Below are 27,686 nucleotides of genomic sequence, written 5' to 3' on the forward strand. Positions count from 1 at the left end.
GCAACTTCCCCTATCCAATGCTCCTATATACAATATAGTAAAGGTAAAGCTAAAGGGACCCCTGACCATTAGGTCCAGTCATCACCGACTCTGGGGTTGCGGCGCTCATCTCGCTTTATTGGCCGAGGGAGCCGGTGTCACAGCTTCTGGGTCATGTGGCCAGCATGACTAAGCTTCTTTTGGCGAACCAGAGCAGTGCACGGAAACGCCATTTACCTTCCTGCCAGAGCAGTACCTATTTATCTACTTGAACTTTGACATGCTTTTGAACTGCTAGGTTGGCAGGAGCAGAGACCAAGCAACGGGAGCTCACCCCATCATGGGGATTCGAACCACGACCTTCTGATCAGCAAGTCCTAGGCTCTGTGGTTTAACCCACAGGGCCACCCACATAACTGGCTTGCCAATGTGACACAGGGTGCATTGGTACACTTGAGGTCTCGCCCTTATGCTTTCAGAGCCACTGAAGCAAACCCTCCACTACCCATTTGGTCAAGGAAGGTGGTGAAACATTTCCCCCTTGAAAAGTACATAGGGCTGAAAGAGGAAGTTAATAGACTGGGGCTCTTTCCCATTTCCTCTTTCAGCTCGATGCGCTTTTCAAAGCTGAGGAAAATTCTACTGAGGCTTTTTTTTTTTTTACCCATATCCCTTGAAACCACCAAGTGTGCATGTATTTCCTCTCTCTCTCTCTCTCTCTCTCTCTCTCTCTCTCTCTCTCTCTCGGGGAGAGGCTGGCACAGAGAACAGGGGAGAGAAGTGAGCAGAAATGGAGGTGCCCATGGCATTTGCTCAAAAATCCAAACGAGCCAATCCAAATTTGGCAACCTCTCCAACATTTCTATTGAGACAGGGGACTCTGTTAAAAGGCTGGAGCCTGAACCTGTGGGCCAGATTGCCTTCCTGGGCCACTGGTTGCCTACCCCCCACCTTATGATTTTGCTGTCAAGTATTTGCTTTCTATAAGGGACGCAGGTGGCGCTGTGGGTTAAACCACAGAGCCTAGGACTTGCCGATCAGAAGGTCAGCAGTTCGAATCCCTGCGACGGGGTGAGCTCCCGTTGCTCGGTCCCAGCTCCTGCCAACCTAGCAGTTCAAAAGCACAAAGTGCAAGTAGATAAATAGGTACCACTCCGGTGGGAAGGTAAACGGTGTTTCCGTGTGCTGCTCTGGTTCGCCAGAAGCGGCTTAGTCATGCTGGCCACGTGACCCGGAAGCTGTACGCCAGCTCCCTTGGCCAATAAAGCGAGATGAGCACCGCAACCCCAGAGTCGGTCATGACTGGACCTAATGGTCAGGGGTCCCTTTACCTTTACCTATTTGCTTTCTATATAGTAATTGCTGTAAAGAGAAAAGAACCAGCCCATGGGATTGCCTTTTGAAACCACGCCATTTTGTGTGTGTAGGTTTTCATGTTGTAAACAAAGTGAACCTTTCTTGAATGTGCCACGCTGTTTATAGCACTCCTTTGTGCATGTTTGCCTTCATGTTCAGAGTTATTCTAGTTCCTTATCCCATACATCGCCATCAGGTATTTCCCATTGTGTGGGCGATTTAGGGAGGATTATAATGTTACTGCCAGTAATACACCATGAAGAAATCTATAGAAATTAGATTCCCTGCTATCTTTTGGGCATGGTTCAGAGTAATGAAATACCTGTTGTTCTCGTCCTTTAGCTTCTGTGGCAAAAGACAAGCAGGAAAGAGGAAAGAAAACGATAGGCTTTACCTCACCGGGAAGTCTTCCTGTTTGGGAAAGAAAAAGAATTTGTTCGAAAGCAAAAATAAAAGAAGCTTCATAGATTGGAATTTTTAAAGCTCCATCAATAATATCAGCTTGTGCACTTTCCATGAGTCTACAGCATGATTGTATGTTTTGTTTGGGCAGCCTGTGAACCTCAGTTTTCCTACATAGAGTTTGATGACAAAAGTGTGGTAATAAATGAGGAGAAAATGCCCAAAGGGATGTCTCATTGATCATGATCAGCACCTTGAAGGGGGGGCCCTCCACGGCATGGGGGGCCCCTTCTTCTTCTAGCAGGCAGGTGCAGCAGACAACTGGTCTAGCTTTCAAACACTGCTACTTGCAGCAGAGATTTTAGTTCACCCAAAATGCCTCTGGGGCCCTGGCATAGCACCACTATCTCCAGAGTGTGAGGGAATTGTTGTTGTTGTTGTTGTTGTTTATATAAATAATTTTTATTAACCGACCAATCAAATCAAATCACATCACATAAATTCCAAATTACAAAGCCGAATTTTAAATTTTTGTTGGGGGTACCCATATTTCAAGTTCCGAAGGGGATCCAATCATCTTCTTGCTGCTGTGTTAATGTCCACAAATCTGTCCAAATAATGTTCATAATTCTATCCAATCCTATCTTGCTGTTTCCCACATCTCATCTTGTTATTTTCATATATTTTCCTTACTCTTTGTGACCTCTTCTGATAATCTCCATAAGCAGGTAAAAACCAATTGTAATCCTGTGTGAATTTTTCCATTCGTCCAAGAACCATATCGAGATGGTTTCCATATATCATCGCTTCCATAAATAAAAGCACTCTTTCCATCATTAATCTTCACAAATCTGTCGCCTTCTTTAGTCCTCTGAGGAGGTTCGCCCACAGTATGAAAACAAGTCCATTCCTCCTCCCGAGTCGTAAATCTTTCAACAGAACTTGCCAAAATGGCGATGCTGTTTTTTACTGCGTCATCCCAAAATCTCTTGTAGTTTCCTCGATCTCCTTAAAACATGCATTTTTATTCATTTCACACAGTCTTAAATCATCCAGCTTAGGTCATTTAAGCGACATTTCTGACTTGTGGGGGGGGATTATTGGTTAATCACATAGAAGAAAGAAAGAAAAAGTTTTCCCCCCATCCAGTCCCACTGCTGACATACCGAGCCTTGATGTGTCTTCTCATGATATATTCCTGTTGATCCGACCCGCTGCTCTTCTTTCACAGAGGTCCCTTCAATTAGCAGTCTTTACTCCCCATTCTTCACTTGAAATATGTGCATTTGCTTCTTCCTAATTGTTTATTATCAAGTTGCTGCAGCTAGTGGCGCGATCAGAGACAGCTTCCAGGAGAGCCGAAATCCACACAAGGGCTTTCTGCCTAGTGCCCCCCTCACCCCCTGGAATTGTTGTTGTTGTTGTTGTTGTTGTTGTTATACCCCGCCCATCTGGCTTGGTTTCCCCAGCCACTCTGCACAGCTTACAGAAAATATAAAACATAATAAAACATCAAACATTAAAAACTTCAGATGTCTTCTAAAAGTTGTACAGTGGTACCTCGGGTTACATAAGCTTCAGGTTACATATGCTTCAGGTTACACACTCCGCTAACCCAGAAATAGTGCTTCAGGTTAAGAACTTTGCTTCAGGATAAGAATAGAAATTGGGCTCCGGCGGAGCAGCGGCAGCAGCAGGAGGCCCCATTAGCTAAAGTGGTGCTTCAGGTTAAGAACAGTTTCAGGTTAAGAACAGACCTCCAGAACGAATTAAGTACTTAACCCGAGGTACCACTGTATATAGTTCTTTATCTCCTTGACATCTGATGGGAGGGTGTTCTTACTGGGGTGGGGGGGCACCACTACCGAGAAGGCCCTCTGCCTGGTTCCCTGTAAGTTCACTTCTCGCAGTGAGGGAATCAGCAGAAGACCCTCAGAGGAGGACCTCAGTGTCTGGGCTAAGCGATGGGGGTGGGGACGTTCCTTCAGGTATACTGGGCAGAGGCAGTTTAGGGCTTTAAAGGCCAGCACCAACACTTTAAATTGTACTCAGAAATGCACTGGGAGCCAGTGAAGATCCTTTAAGACCAGTGTTATATGGTCTCGGCAGCCACTCCCAGTCACCAGTCTAACTGCTGAAGTTGTAGTTTCCAAGTCACCTTCAAAGGTAGCCCCACATAGACTGCATTGCAGTAGTCCAAGTGAGAGATAACCAGGGCACGTACCACTCTGGTGAGACAGTCTGCAGGCAAGTAGATGGTAGATGCCCTGTATAAAAGCCTCAAATATTTTCTTCTTCTGGGCAGTACCTTTGGGTCTTGATCTGGAGATGCTGACCAGAGGTGCAGCAGTAATAAAAAGTGCCTATCTCTCGGCTGCCTTGCTTCAATTATTCCTTTGGTGGTTTTGTTTTGTTCCTTGGTTGTGTTTTTATTTAACTTTCCTGCCTAGGTATGAACTGGTGTAGGCAATCTCCTTGAAACTAATAAAACAAAATGACCCAAAACATGAAAGCATCTGTGCTTAGGATTGTTGCGGCTGGTGCTGGCTTGAAGGTCTCTATATGCATCAGTAGTAGTGCACCAACCACTCTGTCCTTTGCCAAATTGGTGGGGATTGGAAGATTATCATGTTGTGGGACCACAATGCTAGACATTTTAGAGGGCCTCAGGCAGCCCTGGGACTGTTCCACTGAACACAGTGGGATTTGCTTCAGAATAAACATGGCACAGAATTGCCCTGCTAGTGTGGAAAGGACCAGAATCAGTATTTTCCTCTCCTTTGTGGATTAAAATAAAATCATTGTTGACTGTGAATGTTCACTCATACACAAACGGTCCAAACCCTGAAGAATCTTTCTGGGGCTAATTGTTTGAGAAGAGCAGATGGCCAGTTCAATTTGAGACGAGTCCAGAACACAGAATTTTGTAGAGAATATGAAGAAGCAAAAGGAAACACTATTTCCAAGCCACAAAAGGGCTTGTGTTTGGGGATAGATTTACACAAGAGTTGATTCACCGAAGGATAAAAGTTTAAAAATACCTCAGAACCAAAAGTGAGTCAGAAGAACATAATGTTCATGCAACTTTGATGCCCATTTAGGCGCATAATATTTCTGCCCAGATCGCTGTGCCATCTTGCCGTAATGAGAAAGAGCTGCTCTCCAGAAAGAAATCCTTGTGTAAACAGTGGGAAATCCAGCATTGCCTAAATGCCTAAATGCCTCCCAGTGTCTGGGAGCCAAACCATTTCTTGCCATGTATGTGTGTGTGTGTGTGTGTGCATACACACACGCACACACACACACACAACCTTAGAAGAAAGAATGACTTCTGAAATGGTACTTCAAGCAGAGATGTATGCAAATATAGAGGCAATATACAGGATGGAACCACACATTATTCTGTTTGCATCCCTCCTTTTGAAGCGCAATATGAGGTACCAGTGGCATAGCATGGGGGTGCAGGGGGGCGGCCGCACCGGGCGCAACATCTGGGGGTTAGGGTTAGGGGGCGCAAATCCACGGGTTAGGGGGCGCAAATCCACGGGTTAGGGGGCGCAAATTACTTGCCTTGCCCCAGGTGCTGACAACCCACGCTACGCCACTGTGAGGTACATAGCTCTCCCCATTTCCATTTTTTTTCTTTATGAAGCAAACATCCCAACAAAGGGTATTACAAAAGTGAATCAGATGCTTGACAGCTTTAATTCATTTTAACAGTAGGTTTTCTTTCCGCAGATCACATGTTTGCATTCCAGTGCCCGCTTTTGCAGATGATACGCTTAACTAGCAGATCAAAACTCAAGGCCTTGCGTAGCCGGCATTCCCACAGAGAATGTACTAGATTGTCAACAAGACAACCCTCTCACCACAAAGAAACTGACCTATAACGTGCCCCGGAAACTCCGTACTACTTGGGAAAGCGATGTGCAGTGAGCAGGAAACACCTGCTTCTGTTACAAAGAATTTCCCATTCTCCCTATTATGTTTGTTGGAAACCTTGGCTTATATAATCCCACTGTATTTTTTTCCCCACCTTTAACTCCCATCAAACACAACTCATTTCCTAGCCGTGTTCCTGGTTTATTAACACTGTCATTAAGTCACTTTGCACATCGTGCTCTGCAGCGAGAATAATGCTTTAAAAAATAACAATTCCTAGATTGTAAGGGTTTTTTTAATCTCATAGTTTCTTATACGGCACTTTTCTGGTGCACATTGCCTTGTGGAGAGTTTGCGCCCTAAAAAGTAGGCTATAAATATATTAAATAAATACAGGTAAGGATCTCCTTCCCACGACACAAATAAATTGTCTGATAAAACTATCCTTGGACCATAGAATCTCAGATTGCAGGGGCGCTCCCCTCGGGGTGGTAGCGGGGCAGGGGGGGAGTGGCCCATGGCGCACAATTTTGAGGGGGCACAAACCAGGCACACACACACCCCATGCAGGGATCCCCATTCCGCCCTGCCTGCTGCCAGGGGTCTCTGGGCTTGGTCTCACCACTGCGTTCCTTGGCTCCTTTGCTGAATGGCTCTCCAGAAAGCGCTTCCTTGCTCCTCCCTCAGATGCTTAGCAGGCACAGATGGAGGGAGGCAAGCAAGAGGCTACCCAAGCTTGGCCTGGCCCAGTGCTCCTCTTCACAGGCATTGGGGAGAGTCACCTACTGAGGGTTGTGTGGGTCGGCTGGGCTCCCCCCTGTGCAGACAGACAGGTGCTGCTTGCTTTGGATGACAAGGGCGCAGTGGGTTCCATTCACCCCTTGTGCTACCTAAATACCTAAATACAGATAGTCATTTACCCCTGCTAGATTCAAAGTGCTGCCATTTGCCTTTATTGCAGGGCAGATTTGAGGGTAAACCATACGCGGAACGGGTCTGCCTTGGCAGCTTAATGGAGGTAGGAACTGTCTCTCATGCCTTGTTATGCTGCCGTTTCTATGGGGATATACGCTCAGTATGTATTACCCCTGCAATGCAAAAATCTTCAAGTGAATCCAAACTTCAATGTCTAAAATCCCTGGTAGAGGACAAGGATCCCGAGATGACATGAAGGGTAGCCAAATTCTGTGTGATTTCCATAAAACTTAGGGAGCAAGCTGTGCTATCATAATGATTAAGGGTTTAAATGATAATTTTAGGTAATATGTTAGTGACTAAGTTTTAATTTATAATTTTTTAAACTGTTGCTATATCTGTATTGTCCCTATTATGTTGTTGTTTAGTCGTTTGGTCGTGTCCGACTCTTTGTGACCCCATGGACCAGAGCACGCCAGGCACTCCTGTCTTCCACTGCCTCCCACAGTTTGGTCAAACTCATGCTGGTAGCTTCGAGGACACTATCCAACCATCTCGTCCTCTGTCGTCCCCTTCTCCTTGTGCCCTCCATCTTTCCCAACATCAGGGTCTTTTCCAGGGAGTCTTCTCTTCTCACGAGGTGGCCGAAGTATTGGAGCCTCAGCTTCATGATCTGTCCTTCCAGTGAGCACTCAGGGCTGATTTCCTTCAGAATGGATAGGTTTGATCTTCTTGCAGTCCATGGGACTCTCAAGAGTCTCCTCTAGCACCATAATTCAAAAGCATCAATTCTTCGGTGATCAGCCTTCTTTATGGTCCAGCTCTCACTTCAATACATCACTACTGGGAAAACCATGGCTTTAACTATATGGACCTTTGTTGGCAAGGTGATGTCTCTGCTTTTTAAGATGCTGTCTAGGTTTGTCACTGCCTTTCTCCCAAGAAGCAGGCGTCTTTTAATTTCGTGACTGCTGTCACCATCTGCAGTGATCATGGAGCCCAAGAAAGTAAAATCTCTCACTGCTTCCATTTCTTCCCCTTCTATTTGCCAGGAGATGATGAGCCCAGTGGCCATGATCTTTGGGGTTTTTTGATGTTGAGCTTCAGACCATATTTTGCACTCTCCTCTTTCACCCTCATTAAAAGGTTCTGTCCCTATTCTACCTAATTGCAAATTCAAATGTATCCCTATCGTGTTTTATGACTTCCTTGATATTGTATGTGGGCTGGAACTGGTCTGTGACAGAAATAATAAAATTCATTCATTCACCCCTTGTGCCCCGGACCCACGTGGTGCATGCCTGTGCGCACCCCTGCCCCCCCAAACAACACTGCACCACTGGCTCCCCCACATATATGTGCTTTAATTGATATGTGGGTACCTAGGGAGGCTGCAAAGTACAGACAACAGATGAGATGATTGTAGAATGGAAGAAAGGGCACATATCCATGGCACCTGGCCACCTCAAAAGGAAGGTAAGGAAGGTAACAAAAACCCTGCAAAAAGCAAAAAATTCTCTGCCTGCCTTTGGCTAATTTTTGAATGTCATTTCTTTTCTCATTAATTGATAGGAAATGGTCAAGAAAAGAGCAGAGGTTTTCAGCGCATTATTCAGTCTACAGTGGAGTACAATCTACTTGGCTGTGACACAAAACAGGGCCTTTGTAGTGGGGTCACCTTGGATGGTGGTCCTGTCTTTGATGTGTGTGTTTTTTAAGGTGGGTAGCAAAGGCATTATTTTATTTTATTTTTTGTGGCTGATCTTAGCATGATTAAAAAAAACCCTTCTCATTTGATGCTTTTAAAAAGTCGTGGATTTAAAGATTTTGATTGTTTCCACTTTTTACACTATTAAGATGTATGTTTTAAGTTTGTGAACCTCCAAAAGGCAGGATCTAAACATTTCCATAAATAAATAAATGGGAAGAGATTTATTTTTGCCACCATCCATGAGAATGGTTTGTATATGGGATCTTTTCACACAAACAGATAACTATGTGTGCTTACATCATATGAACTTTTATTTCTACACTAAGGCAACGTTTGTATATTTTTGTGGGCAAGTGTGTTTTTCTCTTGGATTACCTGTGACAATATTTATTTTGACTGATTTGAGAAGGAGAAGTCGCTGAGGCCTTGTGAAATATTATTTTAGTCGCATCTGTGTGCTCATCATCTTGGACCATTTGGAGCTTAAGCTTCAAAACTATTTCAATGATGTTTTTACAAGAGAGAGCAAAAGATTAAAAAATCCCGAGGCAGTGTCTGAAAAGTGCCTTCAAAAGCCACATTGTGCAAACAAGTTTATTATTATTTTTTTCCATTCCAGATGTTTATGGGATTTCAGTTTTCAAAGCGTTTCTTTTTGCAGTTACAAATGGAAATGGCGAAGGTCTGCTGTGCTCTCATCGTAAGCAGTCCGAGACCAGATTCTGAAGAGGGATTAATACAGAAAGGGCAAGGTTTAATTTTAGCCAGTTTTACGGAGGCTAACGTGTGATTTCAAAAATTCTGCTAACTGGCTGGGGCCAAGGGACAGGGTAACAATTCTGCACATGGAACTTGATGGAGCAAAGCTAACTGAGGATGTCGCAAGTCTTGGAATAGCGGCACTGAAAAAGGAGGGTGCCCCACTCTACTTCAAAAGCTGCAAACAGAAAACCTCTTTCCAGCAAGCTATGTGGAGTGTCATGGCTGAACCCAGAGGAATAGTGGGAGGAACCAACTGGAGAATCACCAAGGGGAAAAGGAGGGATGATGATAAGTGGTTAGGGGGGAAGAGGTAACAAGGCTTAGTGAGCTGAGAGACTCGGTGGCAGAGAGAAGCCTAGAATCAGAGGCAGAAGCTGATTCCTAACTCCAGCCAGCATGACTAATGGTCAGGGATGGTGGAGACTGTAGTTCAGCAACACCTGTAGGGCCCTCAGAGGCGTAGGAATGGGGGCAGTGGGGGGTGGTCCGCCCAGGGTGTCATCACTGAGGGGGTGATATTTGGCGCGCTGCCCACCAGTGACTCCCAAGCCTACCCCAAGCCGTAGGGGAAAGAGGGAGCTGCATCGCTTTGCCGGCAGCCTTCCCCCCCTTCCCCCTTCATTTTGACAGCTCAGGGGAGGCTTGGGAGCCGCAGGCGGGCAGCGGGCTGTTGCCCCATGCTCCCAGTCTGCTGGAAGAGGCAGGCGAGCAAACAAGCAGAATGGGGAAGGAAGGAAGGAGAGAAACCAAAGCTCCCTCAACTCAGGGCTAAAACCCGGGAATACACAGGAGGAGACGTGGGGTATGAGAACAAAGTTGGGGGGGTTAAGTGCTTATGCTCCCAATGTTAAGTAAATAACACTTGCAACTTTAAGTATCGTATTTTGCCTTATTTTAATAATTTCATTGTGGGGGGGGGGTGACAAAAAGAATTTTGCACTGGGTACATGCTGACCTTGCTCTGTCTCTGAGGGCCCTGGTTATAATATTGTTCCTGTTAGTCAGTGTGGATCCTGACTTGAACAGCCAGAGGGTTAGGAAGTAGAAACACTCCACCGGGATATTACAATGTTTTAATTTATTTGCAGAATTTCTAATCCAATCAAAAACCTACAATACAACTAAGTCATGAATGCCTGTGTGTGGTTGCCAGGCCATGGGGTGCTGGGGGGGGGGTCTTCTTCTTTAAGTCAATGATGGAGACAAAAGAGGTTCCCAAACCCTGAGACAGGTCTGGATTAACAAGAGGATCACTGCCCCCCCCCCCCCGCTCCCAAAAATGCATTGTCTTTTGCTCTGTTAGTTTGCTGTGTTGGGTCTTGAGTGCAGGAAAATAGGCTGATTTACCTCAAGGTTACTTGTTATATAAGAATATACTTAACCCCCAGGACTCAACTGCAATTCAAGGTGAACTTCCTTATTTTGAGAACGGCATTCAGCTTGCCATCTAAATCAAGAACATTACAAGTGGGTTTTACTTTCCCCCCCCCCACCTCCCCAAAAAATTAACTTTTAAATTCTTCAAGTGTATAAAAGTGTACCTGGAGGGGGGCGGGACACCCCAGAATGCATTTAAAAGTTTTTGATGAAGTGAAAGTGTTTTCAAGAAACAGCTCTCCGTTATTGCACAAGAGATATGCTGCAGCTGAGAACTCCGGATAAAATATCAAAACTTCTTGTGAAGCATTCCCAGATGCTAGTTGTAACTGGAAATCCACCGGCAACTGATGACATGGGGAGTTTCTCCGTCACTAGTAATTTATTATTTTTACATTGACACCCCCCCCCCCCGCTCTTCGTATACACTAGCAGGGCAAATTACAATAAAATATTTTAAGCTCCATAAAATATCTGTTAAAACATGGGCTTAAAAAATCATAATGCAGTGCTGTAAAAGCAGCATCCAAATGTAACAGATCAACAAAGGTTTAACAAGTTTAAAACCTGAAAAGCCTGGGAAGATCAAAAGGCCTTTCTTTGGCACTAGAAAGACATTGGAATGGAGAACATTGGAAAGCTGCAGTAGCTACATCAGAGAGGGCATGGGAACAATGACTGTCGGAATGTGCTTAAAATCAACCGGGCAAAAGCTGGATGCCTTAGTTTTCGTTACAGGTGCAAGAACTCTTTCAGCATAAAGATGGCCCTTTGATTGTAGCTAACATGAAGCACTAAACCATAGAGCCTAGGGCTTGCCAATCAGAAGGGTTGGAGGTTCAAATCCCTGCGATGGGGTGAGCTCCTGTTGTTCGGTCCCAGCTTCTGCCAACCTAACAGTTTGAAAGCACATCAAGTGCAAGTAGATAAATAGGTACCACTCCAGCAGGAAGGTAAACGGTGTTTCTGTGTACTGCTCTGGTTTGCCAGAAGCGGCCTAGTTATGCTGGCCACATGACTCGGAAGCTGTCTGCGGACAGACCCCAGCTCCCTCGGACTATAGAGTGAGATGAGCACCGTAACCCGAGTCGTCTGCGATTGGACCTAATGGCCAGGGGTACCTTTACCTTACATGAAGCACACATTCCTAGCCCTCCCTTCTCTTGGATCTTTCTTCCACCACCTCACAAGACAACAGGGCCAATGTTGAGAAGATGAGCCACTGAACTGAGGGAAGCAACAACTGGCCTATGCCTCATGGGGGGAGGGAGAGAACGGAGGGAAGGAACAGACTGGTTGGGTCGCTTTGTTCCTCCTGCATACTCTCCAACATTTCTCCAATGAAAATAGGGACATCCTATTCCATTTTATTATTATTATTATTATTATTATTATTATTATTATTATTATTATATAGCCCACCACACTATTTTCCTGCAAAATAAGAAGCCATGGTGGTTTAAGCATTTTGGGGGCAGTTGGAGACGATGATGTGCAAAGTATGGATTGGGGAACATTTTCAGGGAAGAAGCTTAAGGGTCCTAAACTCCCTGCGTGAACACTGGTTTTCCTCTGTCATGTTGCCATTCCAGTGGTGTCATTTTCAAGCACCATATTGCAGTTGCTTCTTGGGAACTGTAATTCCAGGACTACTCACCCCTCGGTTGGCATCCGTACTGACTCTTTGCACATTAAAGAAAAGCCTGAGATTAGGGATCTTGCTGACAAATTGTCTGTTTCCACACCTCAACTGATGCACCGGAGGCTGGAAACAGACCAAGAAAAGAATTTTAGTTTAAAGGTTAATGGACAAAATGTAGGCCACAACTTCACTGATTACAGAAATGTGAGTGGCATTCCCTTCGGCTTTGGCAATAACTATATCTGACTCCTGCCCACCTTGCAGGAAGTCTAGAAGGGTAAACCACCAAAAGAGGGAGCTCCGTCGATGGTGACCAACTGAAGCTCACCCTGGGGTTCCCGTAGGTTCCTGGCATGGCCCTAGCCCCTCAAGCAGACTTCAGACGAGATCCAGACTCACAGATTCCTTTAACAGAATACCCTTGTACCTAGAGGGGCAGGTGATGGCCACACCTCACCTCCCCCACATCTCACTAAGCCAGTGCCTAGCCTTACAAAGCTGTGATGATTTATAAGAGGTAGGTGAAAACCAGAAGGCCAGTGCCAATCTGCCAAATGGAAAAAATTCCTACCCAGCCCCTGTTAAAAAATGTCACGGTCTGGTCTATGGGCAATCAAAATCCCGGCTGAGGATGTCAGGACCAGGGGCAAGATGGTGGGGTGGGAACTGGAGCGAGAGTCCAGAAGCCACGGGTCCGAGGGTCAGGAAGTCAAGGGTCCGAGGGTTGAGAAGCAAGGAGTCCCAAAGTCAAGGGTCTGAGGGTCGAGAAGCGAGGAGTGCTGAAATCAAGGGTCCGAGGGTTGAGAAGCAAGGAGTCAAGAAGCCGAGATCCGAGGATCAGGAAGCAAGAAGCCAAACCCAGCAAGGCAGGAAACGAGTTGCTGTGGCAAAGAACCGAAGGGAAATACAGACCTTATATCCCTTCCCAACTCTTGCCACCAAGTGCAGTGAGTTACCAAGTGGCCTCACCTGTGTGGCCGCGCCTTGCCTCTCCAGAACAAACTTAGGAAGGCCCCAATCTTGCGACGCTCTACTGGTCACAGGGCCTGGCTCCTGCACGCACTCCTGACACAAAACAGGTGACTAACTGAAGTCCAGAGCAAGGCCAAAGCAGAGACCTAAAGCACTGGGGCAGGTGGGTGGGTGTTTGGTGGTGGGAAGCCAGGTAAAGCCCCAGCGCCACGCCGTCGCATTTTAAAGGCCCACATAATCATGCCACCACTCTCTGATTGGCCAAATAGGCTGTGGCGTGACCATGGGGCCATCACAAGGCTTGGGCTCATCCCCCACTTGCCACCATGGATGGGGGGGGAGGCCCTGGGCCAGCGTGCAGCGCAGACTCTCGAATAGGAGGGTCTGATTTCTCTTGTCCCACTGCTGTCTCTGGTCAAATAGGATGCAAAACCTTAGTACCCATGCAAGCATTCCTTGGGGGACTATTAGTAGCTGTGTTGGGAAAGCTGTTGCTTTTGTTGTTGTTTTGTTGTTGTTCCCCTAGTGGATGAAGAAAAGATTAACTCTTGCTCTCCTGAACACTGAGGTTCCAACTGAACATTGAGGCCCCCTGTGCCTGCTATTAATTTCTTTGTTAAAAAACAAAACAAAAACCCCAAACCTTGACATGATTGCAAACGACACATTTAGCATCACATCTACTTTGGACCTCAGTAGAAAGGTAGGGGGTGAGGCAATAAGAAAGGGCTTTGTGGATTTAATGCAATGTGGGTTTAATACGAGGCAACTGTCCCCTGCACATAAACCAATATATGGAATTTATCTTCAAGAGCTATGGGCAGCCTTCCTTGTAAAGGAAGGCTTTTCATGATTCGCTGATCAGGCTATCCTTATGAAGCACAGATAAAATCCAGATCCTTGCCATCGTTATTATGCTGCCAGTTCTAATATAGATTGATAAATTCAATGCACAAGGTCTTTTGGCACAACCCTATATACAATATCTCACGCTCAAGATGTTACTGTATACATCCCAGTACGTTTATAACCCATTAAGAAGCACGTTCTGAATAATTGCAAGCTACAACCAGCTGTCAGGCTTCTTAAGGCTCTCTAAACATTTGGGTTCAGGTTTAACTAGAAGAAGAAGAAGAAATCTGCTAATGCACAGCGCTGCTGGCCCTCCAGAAACTTAGCAAATATACTAATTCTTCTTGCTAGACAGAAACATAAAAACCCCAAATGGCTTCCATATGTTCCATTGTCCTATTGCTTCTTTAATTCCATCTGAAAGTACAACACTTAGCAACCTTCATATTGATGCTAAACACATTACGTCAGTCCCAGCATTGATCTGTTTTCTACTAATACAATTAAACTCGCTTCGGCGTAATCCCCATAAGATAAACATCATTGTTATTATCATCAACATTCCTGCTGTGTGTCTAGAGAAATATTATAGGCATCTGAACACCCTTTGGAAGACCAGGATAAAACATTGCCACTTCCCTCACTGATGTCTTCCTGGGATTTGAACACTGATGCTACCAATGTAAACAACACTGCAAAAAGAAAGGGGAGGGGGACAACGTGTGCCGTGACACACTTCCATGACACATAAAATCCCTCAGTAAAATCAATATTGCATTCTCCTTTCCAAGCCTATGATTCCAGACCCTCCAAGTGTCCTCCCCCCCCCCCCCCCGGGAGCTCTGGATTTACAGAAACTGCCCCAGTCTCAGATTTGATCCTGTAATGTCCTGCTTTTCCTTGTTGTTGTTGTTTAGTCATTTAAGCCGTGTCCAACTTCTCATGACCCCATGGACCAGAGCACGCCAGGCACTCCTGTCTTCCACTACCTCCCGCAGTTTGGTCAAACTCATGTTAGTAGCTTCGAGAACACTGTCCAACCATCTCATCCTCTGTTGTCCCCTTCTCCTTGTGCTCTCCATCTTTCCCAACATCAGGGTCTTTTCCAGGGAGTCTTCTCATGAAGTGGCCAAAGTATTGGAGCCTCAGCTTCAGAATTTGTCCTTCCAGTGAACACTCAAGGCTGATTTCCTTAAGAATGGATAGGTTTGATCTTCTTCCTTCATAGATTGCTACCTTGCCGTGGTGAAGGGGCTTGAATAACTCAGAGAAGCTATGAGCTATGCCATGCAGGGCTACCCAAGATGGACAGGTCATAGTGGAGAGTTTTGACCAGACGTGATCCACCTGGAGCAGGAACTGGCAAGCTTCTCCAGTATCCCTGCTAAGAAAACTCCATGGAGTCTATGATTACATTCCATTTCTTGTTTAAGCTAAAATGTGGCACGGAGATGGCAGTAAGATGTCAAAATATATAAAGGAATGGTACCCTCCTGCTCTCCTTTATGATGGACTCCCCTCACCTAGCTTCACATCTCTCTGGAAAGACATTAAAGAGGCTACTACAGGTATTGTAGTACGTGAAATAAGGGCTTAGGCTATGCAGAGCTCTTAGTCTGCCCCCAGACTGTATATGTTGGAAACATTATGTCCATCTGTCTTTTCTTCCTGATCCCCAATCTCAACTGCAGAATAGCAACTAAAAGAAAAAAAGCCACAGAATTCCAGGCTATAAGTAGCATACAGTGGTTGTTTGTCCCAAAATACCACCACGCTGACTACAGCAAACACAAATTACAAGCTTTACCTAATCACAGATACACTACCAAGTCATTTCTGGTTTTCACAAATGACAGTGAGCGGGTGCAGTCTTGCCACTGCCTGAATTTGGTCAGGTTTCTGTTCTGAGCATGATAGATATTTGAAGGACTCTGATTCAGATTTAGAATACAGTGGTACCTCAGGTTACATACGCTTCAGGTTACATACGCTTCAGGTTACAGACTCCACTAACCCAGAAATAGTGCTTCAGGTTAAGAACTTTGCTTCAGGATGAGAACAGAAATCATGCTCCGGCGGCACGGTGGCACCAGCAGGAGGCCCCATTAGCTAAAGTGGTCTTCAGGTTAAGAACAGTTTCAGGTTAAGAACGGACCTCTGGAGTGAATTAAGTACTTAACCCGAGGTGTAATGTTGTCCTGAGGTAAGTTTGGAGGGGGGAGGGGCAGAACAGATTGGAAGCGTTACTTAGTAAGCTACTGAGAACTTCTCACTTTACTGCTGATCCTTAAATATAGTCCAGGCTACCCAAAGCCTTCTTAGTTAACACAGTAGCTACATATAAGGATGGGAGGAGATATTCTATTCATTGTGCATTCAAAGGTGAACCTGCATTATCATCACTTTTGGAAATAATACATGAACCGAAGGCATCATCCTTTGAAATTCACACTTCTTCAAATTTCATAATGCAGTTCTCCAGCCAAGAAATGTGTCCCAAAATGCAGACAGCTGGAACATGTGCAGGGGAGGGCAACCAAGGTGATCAAGGGTCCGGAAACCAAGCCTTAGGAGGAATGGTTGAAGGAGTTGGGTATAATATCTCAAGAGCTGTCACATGGAAGATGGAGCAAGCTTGTGTTCTCCTGCTCCAGAGGGTAGGACTTGAACCAATGGCTTCAAGTTACAAGAAAGGAGAATCCAACTAAACATCTGGAAGATCTTTCTGGACTCTCCTTCCTTGGAGGTTTTCAAGCAGAGGCTGGATGGCCATCTGTCATGGATCCTTTAGCTGAGATTCCTGCATTGCAGGCGGTTGGCCTAGATGACCCTTGGGGTTCTTTCCAATTCTACAATTCTACGACTATTGAAAATAACAGAGAAAAATGTTGAAGGAGAGATGGCTTTAGAGGAAAAAAATTATAACTGGCAAAATTGCATACAAAATGTGTATATTAAGATATATTTCCACACTAAAGCTGATGAAATCTCATGACAACTCTTTAAAAAAAACAAAAAACAAATAAACCTGGAAACCGATGTGGAGCCTGGAAAAAATAAAAAACTGAAATCTACCAGGTCTCCCATCACCATACGATTTACAATCTATAAACACACACACACACACACACCAGTAATAACAACAACAACAACAACAACAACAACAACAACAACAACAACAACAATAATAATAATAATAATAATAATAATAATAATAATAATTTATTATTTATACCCCGCCCATCTGGCTGGGTTTCCCCAGCCACTCTGGGCGGCTTCCAACAAAACACTAAAATACAATAATCTATTAAACATTAAAAGCTTCCCTAAATAGGGCTGCCTTTAGATGTCTTCTAAAAGTCTGGTAGTTGTTTTTCTCTTTGACATCTGGTGGAAGGGCGTTCCACAGGGCGGGCGCCACTACCAAGAAGGCCCTCTGCCTGGTTCCCTGTAGCTTTGCTTCTCACAGCAAGAGAACCACCAGAAGGCCCTCGGCGCTGGACCTCAGCATCCGGGCAGAACGATGGGGGTGGAGACACTCCTTCAGGTATACTGGGTCGAGGCTGTTTAGGGCTTTAAAGGTCAGCACCAACACTTTGAATTGTGCTCAGAAATGTACTGAGTACACTTAACCACTTAAAATTCTTTTTCATCCACCCCTCTCCCCGGGAAACTCTTTAGAAATATATATATTTCTAGGCCTTTCCCCAAAGCGTCATTTTATTGAGTTAAGAATAAATGGACTAAGTAAACTCCAGCCACCTTCCATATTGCCTGGAATGAAGCGGCAGCGCAGTTCACGCTGCCCAGAAAAGAAGCGTGTTTTGCTTGACACGTGTCGCTGAAACACACACGTGTGTGGTCTTACAATCTTGGTGTTGTCGGTTGTTGTTGTTTTTAGCTTTCCAGACTTTATTTATTAAATTCATATTACACGTTAGTTACCGTACAATTTTAGCACTGTATATAACATAAAAGGTAAAGGGACGCCTGACCATTAGGTCCAGTCATAGCTGACTCTGGGGTTGCAGCGCTCATCTCGCTTTATTAGCCAAGGGAGCCGGCATACAGCTTTCAGGTCATGTGGCCAGCATGACTAAGCCGCTTCTGGCAAACCAGAGCAGCGCACGGAAAGCCATCTACCTTCCCGCCGGAGCGGTACCTATTTATCTACTTGCACTTTGACGCGCTTTCAAACTGCTAGGTTGGCAGGAGCAGGGACCAAGCAATGGGAGCTCACTCCGTCATTGGGATTCAAACCGCCGACCTTCTGATTGGCAAGTCCTAGGCTCTGTGGTTAACCCACAGTGCCACCCACATCCCTGTACATAACATATATTATATTAAATATACGTCCATGTATTTAGTATAATATATGTTATGTACAGTGCTAAATTTATTATATTTAATATAATATATGTTATGTTATGTACAGCGGGGGGGTTAGTCCCCACATCTAACCCTATATCCTATTCACCATTTACCCAAATACCTCACCCATTTGCATGATGTCCTTTCACTACATTAAAACTCTATCATGGTGTTCGTATTTACTCATCACATTAATCAATCCTCTATTCTAGAATCATTGCATCTTAGCTTAGTGAACTCAATCAGTACTTATCCAAAGACTTCCATTGAAGTAATATTGTACAATATATTTTTCAACACTCTTCCCTTCCTTTCTTAATTCATGTTTTGATTGCATTCTAATTGACACTGTTTCCCCTTGGAAACTCTTGAGAACTGTAGCTCTGATAGGTTGAATGCCAGGGATCTCTAGCAGAGAATTCCCAGCATATTCGGTAAACCGTTGTTTCCCAGGATTCTTTGGGGGAAACCATGAGAGCGAAACAGTATTATGATTCACAGAATGTGTTTGCCAGGAAAGTTACTACCTCTTCTTACTTTCCTGGCAGAGCTCGTCCATGCCTATAAAAGCTGTGCAATTGACAGGAATGTGAGAGTGCAGGTGTTCCCAGCATAGAGGTGCAGTGATGGCGAAACCTTTGCTCGTTCCATTTCTCCCAGGCCTGCAGCTCTTTAAAAAGAACAGTAACTCTTCCAGGGGGGCGGGAATGGTAAACCCACCCATCTACGCTTCTTCCTGGAAGCTAAGTCAAACATCAGGACTAAATGCCAGCCCTATTTGATTCCCCGATCCCACTCCCCCTTGCATCTATCTTATCTCTTGCATATTTTTCTTCATTCTTGTTTTCTTTTCAGCAGCAATTAATTTTGACAACGAGAAGGAAGAATGGCTACGTTTTCATGGCATTCCAGTTGGACTAGTGAGAGGATGTGTTTTAAACCGATGTCACCAGTGTTTGCTTATTTATAGTGTTTCAAAGAGATAGCCGGGATTAAATAGGATAAGAGATGTCCAAGTTTCACAAAGGTCTTTTGAAAAGAGAAGGAAACAATATAGCAAAAATTCCACATGCAGAGGAAAGTAAAGCAATATTTTTGAATGCAAAATAGCCAACGGAGCTAACAAGACAGGAAGATTGCTAAGGAGTTGGGAGATTAGTTTGAATGATTCTGCTGCTTTTATTCAAGTACAGGCACTTGTCTGAAAAAACACAGTTTCTACCATAGCTGCTTGTTGCTGTTGTTGTTTCCTTACTCTAAAAGAAAACAGCAGGAATAGCTTATCTCTTTTTTTCCCTCTCTCTGACACTGGAGAGTGAATCAGCCAATGAAGTCTCCTACAACCAATGACTGTTTTAAATGCTGGTGGTTGGGAACCTGGTTTGCAAATACTACATGCTTCCGAGCATAAGAAAAATCTATCAAGACAATCAACGTCATAAAAGCCTACTGAGTCTTCTTATCAGAATTGCAACAGCAAGGGGTACAGACTTTCCCAAGCATTTGAAGCAATCTATGAACCAGGCCCTGGTTCAAACACACACACACACACACACACACACACAGCAGTAAATGGTAGAGGCATAATTGTGTCATCAATAGTTCTAGCAGTTGTATAAACCTGCTGTCAGCAAGCGTTTTCGATTTTCGGGTTTTTGCCAGGCTTGAGTGAGTAGATATTATGTCGTCACCTTTCGTTGATTATATACCATTTTGGAGGTCATCACTCTTTTGACATTTCATTCATTGTAATTAGCCTCTTGACAAAATGGGTCAAGGAGATGTGACAGATGAACACACCCTAAATGTAGACATAAATCAGAGACTCAAATTGAGTCCTCATTTATTCCAGTGATTGCATCTGAGAGTGACTATTTGTAGGGGTGGATTGCGCATGCATGTACATACCACCTTGATTTTTTATTATTATTTAGACTGCAGTCTAACTGATACTACATTTTACAGTTATCTTATATCTTCATACCCTCGAAAATTTCTCTGATGAAAATGGGGACATCCTATTCCATGATAATAATAATTTTATACAGTGGTACCTCGGTTTTCGAACATAATCTGTTCCAGAAGACCGTTCGAGTTCCAAAACATTCAAAAACTGAAAACTCAACTGGAAGCCTCAAAAGGGAAAACTCAATACAGAAAACTCAGAACGGAAGCTGCATTTCCTGTTCAACTTCTGCAGCGCGTTCAAAAACCGAGACACTTACTTCCAGGTTTACGGCATTCGAAAACCAAAATGTTCGGCAATGGTGACATTCAAAAACCAAGGTACCCCTGTACTTCATACCTGTAATGGCCTGGGACTCGGGCTCAGACCAGAGGAACCAGAGGAGACGCAGTCTGCACCGGATCCTTTGCCTCAGGCATCATCTGAACCAAGTCTGGGGCCTGATGCTGAAGAGGTCTGCACAGGTTCCCCTGCAACAAACACCAGCTGGGCCGAGTCAGGGGCCTGAGTCTGCCCTGGCTCCAGATGAGGGGATTACCTCGTTGCCTCCATCTGGGCCATCACTTACAGCTGCTCCACTACTGGTTTGGTCAGGGGAGGCTGAGGTGGCCTCTGGGTCTAGTAACCCACCAACATCTCCCAAGCTGCAGAGACTGAGGTCTGAGAGAAGGAGAGACCTGAGTACTTGCAGGAGGAGTGCTCACCTTCGGGCGAAACAGGGAGGTGAGTTGCCAGGGGATCAGGACCAGCTGCTACCCCAACAAAGATGAAAGGCTGTCGGACCTCGCCCCAGGTTGTGGGAGAAATATTGCTGTATGCTAGATCCTGCCTGAGATCCTGTACCTGTCCTTGCCTGGTTTCCTGCCTTGACCCTGTCAGACTGACTCCCAGTGGAACCTTCAGATTCTGGACTGTTCCTGGACCGCGTTTCACAGGTTACCCCCGGGCCCAGCACAATACCCCACCCATCTGACTGGGTTGCCCCAGACACTCTGGGTGGCTTCCAACATATAAAAACATAATGAAATTTGAAAAGGAACTGCCTTGAGATGTCTTCTAAAGGTTGTATAGTTCCTTATCTCATTGGCTTGGGGGTCACATAAACCCACCCCCTCCAAAAACAATTTTCAGTGAAAATAGGAAAGCCCTAAGGAAAAACGGGAGATTCCAGGATCAAATCAGAAATCATGGTGGCTTTTGTAAATCTAGGACTATCCCTGGAAAACAGGGACACTTGGAGGGTATGTATCTTAGACTGAACCATATTATTCAATGGCAGGGCAGAGGAGCAGTCTAACAATATTCTGTCCATTTTGTGGCTTTCTGTTTCCTTTTGTTTTTTACAACACCATTTCCCCTCCCATTAGGAACAATGAGAAGTAAATATGAGGAAGAGACTTAGATCAGCTCTTCAGGGTTCTAAATCTCTGCCCGGTTTGCGGCTTTAAAGACTTGCATCTGAATGTAGGCACAAATTCCACTGGAAAGGATGAAGTTAGAGGTGACTCGAAAAGTCTAATGGGGTATTGGACCACTGATTCCCCATTCACGTCTGCAAGCCATCATTGTAGTATAGGGAAGAATATGTACATCCAGGAACAGTGTAGTTTAATTGCTTCCAACGACAGCCACTCAGATATAGAGACGCAGCTTAGGAATTAGAAATGGTGATCTAAAACACAGGTATGAGATCCAGTTCCCACTCTGCTGCCGCTAAATGGTGGTTGATTACAAAAAAAAGTACTAGATACTTGCTGCCACTTCCAACACTTGCAGGTGCGTGTTCACTCAGCACCTTTGACACACCTGTGATCTGTTGTTTCTTAAGTCTGGCAGAGGTACAGTTCTCAATCATATACCTGCATTAACTGAGACAAAGCATGAACCGACATTCAAGCAGAGCTGCCTCTTTCAGATGATGGATAAAGTTTTCCACGAACTACATGTCTTGGTGTCCAAAAAAAACCACACCAAAAAAACCCCCAAAGAGCATAAAAATAGCATCTCTACCCTGGGGCAAAGTTAACAGGTTTTTCTCAAATGGTTCCCATCCCTGAACTGTCGGTGTTAGGTAATATGTTATCTAATGTAGGGCTGATTGTGCATTAAGAGCTCCTCACACCAGTGAAGTAAACTGTTTTAGGCTCTGACATTTTCAAAAGATGCCTTGGAGGCTCAAATGCAAATTCAGAGACAATAGGCTCATTTTTTTTCAGGAAGCCTGAATACCTTCAGAAAAGGGTTTGCATTAGTTGTGCCCTGCCAAGCTGAAAGCAAGTCACTGAGCCATATATTGCCATTGCCCTGCTTTTGTAGGCAGAGGCAGAAAACGAAATCAGGACATTCACTGAGTCCTGGATGGGCCACCGTACTTTGCTAGCAAGCTGAATTCAGCTATAGAGTGGTCATGAGTTCTATTTACTGAGGACAGTCCTCTGTTTGAAGCTATCCTCTGTCTGAAGGGCTGTCTGGGCCAAGTCTGTTTTAAAAGCGCCCATGACAGTTTCTTAGATTTCCCAATGCGGTGCTGGGCCCCAAATTTGGAGGAACCCCTGTCTTCCTCCATAAGTGATTCTACGTTATGAGCCTAGGAGTGCAATTCCCCTCCAAATCTGGTTGCGATCTAGTTCGTTAGGTGAAACGTGTTGTGCGAAGTCCCTTAATGAAACCCTTCCTTGTGCTTCCCCTTGCGACAAAAATAGAACAGCAATATTAATGCTGTTTAGTTTATTGGGACTTATATTTATAGAGTGTGACAGAGCAGAGATTATGATGATAATCAGGCTTGACACAGCATGAGCAGAAAATGTGCAAGCTGTGGGGGGGGGAGAGGGGTGGACCTCAGTGGAGCACTGTCTCAAGTTCAGCTGCAGCTAGCGAATTCAGAACATAAGGTCTCCTTCTGTCTCAGAAACAACGGGATTCATTAGGAGAGGTCAGAGAGCTCTAAGGGAGGAGGAAAAGATGCATATTTAAAAAAGGTTCACTGAGGTAGATTTTCAGAGGCATACAAGCAAGGGGACCCACAAAAATAAGAAGCAAGATTTTTTTTCTTGTCATTCCTCTGTATTCTATCTATCTATCTGTCTATCTATCTATCTATTTCATTTATGAATAGCTTCCTGGGGGTGGGGCGTGGGAAATAAGCAAAGAAAGCACACATAATTGCAATTTCTCCTTCAATGAATATAAAGATAGGGATAAAAATCTCCACTGAAGTGGCTTGTTGGAAGAAGTTAGTTCTTTCCTCCCAGGAATCCTGGGGAACTGCAGTTCTTTAACGGGGAGGGATAGAGAACCAAACCAGAGAATTTCTGAATAACCAACGCTGCATGCTTCCTGACTGAACTGTGTTTGCTTAAAGTCAAAGAGTTTCCAGGGATTTTTCTGTTTGCACACACTGGTGTGGTCTTTAATATAGGTCAGGGAAATCCCCAGCGAAAACAGAGGAGAAGTTTTTAAAACAGAAATCTAAATTTAGACTTTAGAATTAATATTTGGCATTTTTTAAGAAAATGTAGCAGGCTTGGCATCTAACTGTATGTTATTGTTGATAACTTTGGCAAATGATTGTAATTCTCTCTGGCATGTTAAGATTTCTATTTTTCACAAAAAAGGGGGGGGGGAGAAAGCACCTCAAGAAAAGTGATACAGCCCAACAATACTAACACATCACAAATGAATATTATAATTGGCCCTCTGAAATGGATTCTTGAAATTACTCTTTATCGTTGTCCCATTGAAGACAATGTGTCTGCAACATAAGTCTTGCCACTCACCCTTATTTGAGATTTGATACCTTCATCTCAAATGGCAAAGCCTGATCATCTTAAAGTCAGTTATAGGAATTCTGCATCCCTCCAGAACATCTCCATTGACTAACATTTTGGTTTTCCAACACCGTAAACCCAGAAGTAAATGCTTCAGTTTGTGAACACCCCTCAGAAGTCGAACGTGCTACACAGCTTCCATTGAGCGCAAGATCCTGAGGCCTAGCTGTCAGCTGTTCAGTTTTATTTTCAAACATTTCAAAACTCAAACGTTCTTCTGGAACGGATTACGTTCAAAAACCGAGGTACCACTGTATATTTAAAATCTAGAGGTGTAAGTGGGTAACAACAGGGCAGACTATGTGCACACCTAGAAAGAGTACATATTAACGAACAGTTAATGTGATTATTTCTTATTTTCTGTATTTGTAAAGAATGGGAAAATAATGGAAACAAAACCTGTAGAAACCTACATTATCTATATATAATATTAATTATTAACAGGATTTATCAGACCCTCCAAGTGTCCCTATTTTCCAGGGACGGGCCCGGATTTACAGAAGCCATCCCAGTTTCTGATTTGGTCCTGGAATATCCATCTTTTCCTAAAGACACCCCTATTTTCATCGGAGAAAAGTTGGAGGGTGTGGAGTTATGCACCCCTGAGCCAAGGATATAAAGAACTTATACAACCTTTAGTAGACATCTGAAGGCAGCCCTGTATAGGGAAGTTTTTAATGTTTCATATTTTCTTACGTTTTATCTGTGTTGGAAGCCACCCAGAGTTTCTAGGGCAAACCAATCAGATGGACAGGATATAAATAATAAAATTGTTGTGGTTGAATAGCACACCTCTATTTCCATCAAAGAAATGTTGGAGGGTATGATTTATACACCACTTTTTCATTAAAGAAAAAAGAAAAAAATATGTATCAAGGAATGGCCCAATGTCAGAAGTATTATATTATATTAGGGGAGTGTCAGGGACTGGACTGAGGAGGAATGGTGGGTGCCCCCCCTTTCCCCCTAAACCTTCCCAAAGGCAGGAGGACAGTATTGATTTAGAACAGTGGTTTACAGAGGGACATAGTCCAGAGGTGGAAAGCTGGGAAATCGTGGGAGAGGAACAGCTAGAAGAGGAAACACCAGGTGAGAGACAGCTGGCAGATTCAGTGTTCTTGGAAAGCATTCCTGATCCCCCTTCGCCTAAGACTAGACTTGCTCTGAGAGTGATAGAACAGAAAGCGCAGAGGCAACAAGCTCAGATTATCCTACGTAGGAGTGGTGTAGATTAATGGGGACTGAGGGGGTAAACCTTTACTGGGAGCAACACCATTTTTTAGAGAGATGTGCATTTTTTAGAGAGATGTGCATTCCTTTGTCTCTTGCTGTGATTATTAAAGAAACTATCTGGTAAGAATGCTCCTTTTGTATGATTTGCTTGTTTACTGCTCCCGGGGGAGGGATCAAATTCCCCGAAGCCTGACAGGTAGTGTCAGGGGTTCAGGAGCAGAGGCAAGGGCAAGGGAGGAAACAGAGAGCGAGGGGGAGGAGGCAGAAGAAAAGATGAGTGATGACGACGACCCGAGATCTCCGAGTCTTTCCAGTGAATCAGAAGATTCACAGAAAGGAGCACCAGTGGCCAGGGCAAGGGGGGAGCCTAGGGGGACACCCCAGGAAGATAGAGCCAGAGGGGACTCAGAGGGGAGCAGTTGGAAATCGGGACCAGCGTCACCGCCAGAGAGCAGGGAAGAGGAAGGGCGCCAGGGATCAAGCACTGGCAGCTCACAACAGGAGGGAGGGCACGAGTCAGGAGTGGCCACACCTCCATCGGGGAGCGAAGAAACGGTCAGACGGAAAGTGGAAGGTTGGGCGCGCGCGCCAAGTTCAAATGCACAGGAAAGTGACGCAGTAGGCAGCCCGGAGAGGGAGCCAGGTCCTAAAGCCCGGCGCAAGGAGACAGGAGGGTCCGGGGGGTCGGCGTCAGAGGAATCCCGGAGGGAAGAGACCCCGGGGGGCAGAGGGACCCAGAGGAGAACAGTCAGGCGGAAAAGGTGGAGCAGGGCTAGGATATTAAGTTGGTGCACAAGGGGCGGAGACTCAGACGGAGCTTCGCCGATCTAACCATAAGACGTAGAGTTGCACGCAGCAGCTTGAGAATGGAAACTGTAACTCAATAAAGACTTTTACTTAATGATCGCTGGCTAGCGTGATCCTCTGTGAGCTAGGATCGGGGAGCAGCTCTGACAGGTAGCCAAAGTTGTGTCTTCCCAGTGTTTTGAATTACCATGCTGGCTTGAGCTGATGCAAATTGTAGTCCACAACCTCCAGAGGACAGCATGTTGGCGATACATGTCTTACATGGCAGGTGAGATGCACATGCCTTCTTTGCCAACACACAAAGAGGATCCTTGGTCTGCTAAATGTAAATAAGGGATGGGGAACTTGTAAGCTAAAGGTAAAGGACCCCTGGATAACCATTCAAAGTCCAGTCAAAGGTGACAATGGGGTTGCAGCGCTCATCTTGCTTTCAGGCCGTGGGAGCCAGCATTTGTCCACAGACAGCTTTCTGGGTCATGTGGCCAGCATGACTAAACCACTTCTGGAGCACAGAGGACCATGACAAGTGCCAGAGCACACGGAAACACCATTTACCTTCCTGCCACAGTGGTACCTATTTATCTACTTGCACTGGCGTGCTTTCGAACTGCAAGTTGGCAGGAGGTGGGACAGAGCAACGGGAGCTCACCCCATTGTGGGGATTCAAACCGCCAACCTTCTAATCGGCAGGCCCAAGAGGCTCAGTGGTTCAGACCACAGCGCCACCCTCATCCCTACGGAGAACTTGTAACTCCCATCAGTCCCAGCTAACATACCCAAAGCTCAGAGATGATAAGAGTTGTAGGCCAACAACAACTGAAGAACCACAGGTTCCTTGTCTATGGTGCAAGGAATTTCTTCTGCAGATGAGGGACTGACCATTAGTCTTCTGTGCTGGTCCCGGGGGGTTACCATGCAGCGTGGTCTGAGTCCGGTGCTGGATCAAGGGGCTGGAGGCTGTCCGTCAAAGGCAAAGTGGGGTCCAAGGCAAGGAGCCAGGCGTGGTCAGGAACCCCAGAAGAGCAGGTCAGGGTGCTGGCAGGAACAGGTTTCCAACGATGTTGCTCCCGCAACCTGGGACTGGGCTGACTGGCCTTTATCTCCTCTGATGCCAGGGGCGGTCCCGGCCCATAGGTGACTTGCCTGCCCTGGCCTTAAGGTGAGCACTCCTCCTGAGAGAACTTAGTTCCCTCCGCCTCTCTGCCCTGAGCCTCTGCAGCTCCGGAGAGGCTGGAGGGTTACTGGACCCAGAGGCAACCTCACCTTCCCCTGACAGGGCTAGGAGAGGAGCACCTGCAGGCAATGGGTCCTCAATCACCTCTGGAGCCAGAGTGGATTCAGCTGGTGCCTGCACCTGAGGATCCAGCACAGGTGGGGGCCCTTCAGATTCAAGCCCCTGCCCCAGCTCAGCCGGCCCTGGAGGTGGGGACTCCTGTGCAGGCTGGGATTCCTCTGAATCAGATTCCCATTCCATCACATCTTCTCATTCCTCAGTACTGGGGGAAGATGGTAGCAAATAGCTAAAAATCCATGTTCAACCCCAATAATGCACGTCTGTGTGTTTTTTCTTCTTTACACATTCTCTCTATGTGTTCAACTGAAAGTAATCATTCAACATATATTTTGTAC

The 27,686-nt window shown here is 45.2% G+C and overlaps 1 long non-coding RNA gene across 1 annotated transcript in view; it reads right to left on the bottom strand.

Moving 5' to 3' along the window:
- Positions 1–3,317: 3,317 nt before the first annotated feature.
- The window catches only part of LOC310696297, a 270,070-nt gene continuing 245,701 nt past the window's right edge, over positions 3,318–27,686 (bottom strand). The window contains exon 3 of the long non-coding RNA XR_014520536.1: positions 3,318–3,551. This is a non-coding gene — a long non-coding RNA (uncharacterized lncRNA). The remainder of the gene's footprint in view (positions 3,552–27,686) is intronic.

This window comes from Podarcis liolepis (genome assembly GCF_965112155.1).
Source record: "Podarcis liolepis genome assembly, chromosome: 17".
NCBI classification, from domain to species: Eukaryota; Metazoa; Chordata; class Lepidosauria; order Squamata; family Lacertidae; genus Podarcis; species Podarcis liolepis.